At 43.8% G+C, this 2,496-nt stretch overlaps 1 long non-coding RNA gene across 1 annotated transcript; it reads right to left on the minus strand.

The window, feature by feature from the left end:
- Nucleotides 1-331: 331 nt before the first annotated feature.
- Nucleotides 332-2,147, minus strand: LOC127338331 (uncharacterized). The gene is made up of 3 exons (XR_007874294.2): nt 1,196-2,147; nt 1,028-1,087; nt 332-928 (listed from the first exon to the last, which is right to left on the minus strand). It is a non-coding gene; the product is annotated as an uncharacterized lncRNA (long non-coding RNA).
- Nucleotides 2,148-2,496: the final 349 nt, after the last annotated feature.

The raw sequence follows: 2,496 nt of genomic DNA on the forward strand, positions 1-2,496 counted from the left end.
GGATCCGTCCAGGTAGGACAATTTAAGCATGTTGGCATGTCTTGGTGGTAATGTTGAATATGTTTTGATAAGTTTCTCTTCTCTGCAAGAATCTTCGGCCACAACTTGTTTAACAATAGTATTTGATTTTCACCTTGTTAGGGAAGACGACTGTGTAAAACATTCGACGGATCAATACCGAGATGTTGAAGCTGAAACTAGAGACCATGACTTTGAAAAAAATCTTGAGTAGTCTTAACAATCGCATTCAGCTCAACGACGAACAAAGTCTCTATCTCTACTACTTAAAAAGACTAAAGTGGTTCCTTATTCTGCCCACCACCAACAATCTCTACTACTTAAAAAGGGGGAACAAGTTCCGTCATCAGGCGGTACGTACGCTTCGTCGTCGTTCCTTCGTCCCCTCCTTTACAATCGCCCTGCACCATCCTAACTGGGCCAAGCCCAAGCCCAACTTGGTCCTTCCCTTCGCCCTGTCCCAGCATCGCTCCCAGAAACGAAGCTTCATCCTCTCCCAGCATCGCTTCCAGAAACATCGCTCAACTACAACTAACAACAATTAACAATCAATCCCTCAAACATCGCTTATACCAATTTTTTCTTCCGAAACGCCCAGCCCTACCCTACCTAAATTATCGCCATCATCAACCACCATTACTTCACCAAAAATTTCTTCCACCATTACCGTCCTATCAGCATATATATAGGCGCCAAAACCAATTTTTGTGCTTCCCGCCTGCCCATCACGCTCGAGCTGGTCTTACACCCCCACTTGATCCTTCCAGCTGACCTGTCCTGAAGCTACCGCCATGGCGACTCGATACATTCTCGGTTGCCCAGGCTCGAAGAGGGTGATGGCACCGTCACCTGTCCTAGCTCCTGCCGTCTTGCCTCCTCCAATCACCAGGTAAACTCGAGTCCTGCACTCCTGCATCAATGGTGTGGGAGATCATTAACAGGAACATTGATAATCACTTTTCTCTGTTATCACTGATGTTAGATTTCACAATATCGAGGAGTCACCTACCCCGGTGCCAGCTCCCGCCGTCTTGCCTCCTCCAATCACAAGGTAACTGCGATATCTCATCTGCATCGATATTGTGGAAGATTATTACCTAGCTCTTGGATAATCACTTTTCTCATGTTTCTCTTTCTTATATCACTGATGTTAGATTCCACAATGTCGAGGAGTCACCTGTCCTGGTCCCGGCTCCCGCCATCTTGCCTCCTCCAATCACAAGGTGCGATTTCTCTCCTGCATCAATACCATCAGAAATTATTACCCAACTCATGGATAATCATTTTTCCCATGTTTCTCTTTCTTATATAGCAGCTATATAAGATTCCGCAATGTCGAGGAGTTGCACACGTACAGCAGTTCATGGGAGACAACTGCAAGAATTATTTCTGGACGAATCAGATATACTAGAAATGGAGATGTTATGTACCGAGGCATCCTCGTTGACCAATCTGTGAGAATTATTTTTGTGCCACATTATCCCTATTCCTCTGCTCTTCTATAGACAATCTACTGCCCAGCTCTATCTTTGCTTGTGCATAACTATGCTAGCAGATAATGCAGTACATGGACGTGATGTATTCATTGAAATTATCCATATGCATTGCTATTTTCTCCTCTCTGGTTTGCTGCATCAGGTGCACAGTGCAGAATTATTTCGCATTTTATCTCACCAAGGTAGATTCTGATGCAAACTAGAGTCTGATGCACGGTACTGTAACTTTAATGTACAGTCAACAATGTCCATCAGTGCATGCATGAAAAGGCATCACAACTAGCAAAAATTTATAGGACCAACCGCGTCTAAATAGTTGTTTTAAAAACCAGAACAAAGAACTATGCTTTGATTGTATCTTTTAGAAGATCAAACCTGTTTTCTAACAAAGTAAAATAATCTTGGCTTTCTTTGATAGGGGGACAAAATGGAAGCAGTAGCATATGGGCAGCATGCAAACCGTTTCAAGAACGAGCTGCGGATTGGCGAGGTATACTTAATCAGAGGTCTGGGGTTCCAGCCGGCGGATATGCCACCGCAGCTTGGATTGGCCATACCAAGCGATTATTACATCATCATGCACTCTCGGACCCAGATTCGTCCAGCTGGGCCTAGCATTGACATCCCTTGCCTGCCGTCACGGTTCATGGATTTCAGCGATATAGCAAGACTTAGAAACAAAATGCTCACAGGTGTGTACATCTTTTTAACTTGTTCACACTTCTTATAATTTCAGACTATGCAGTTTATAACTTTTATCCATTTCTAGATGTCATTGGGATAGTTGTGGATGTCAGCCCTGTCAGATTCCACAAGTCATTCGAACGGAGCACACCATGCCGAGATGTCGTGCTGTTGAACATTAGGTAATCTACAATTAACTCGGTTTAATTACTGCTTCTCATTATCTGTTAGCTACATGAGTGTTGATTTACAGATGGGAGTTTATTTGTCTGCGCATATGGGATCGACATGTGTCACG

This window comes from Lolium perenne, chromosome 3, assembly GCF_019359855.2.
Source record: "Lolium perenne isolate Kyuss_39 chromosome 3, Kyuss_2.0, whole genome shotgun sequence".
In the NCBI taxonomy this organism is placed as follows: Eukaryota; Viridiplantae; Streptophyta; class Magnoliopsida; order Poales; family Poaceae; genus Lolium; species Lolium perenne.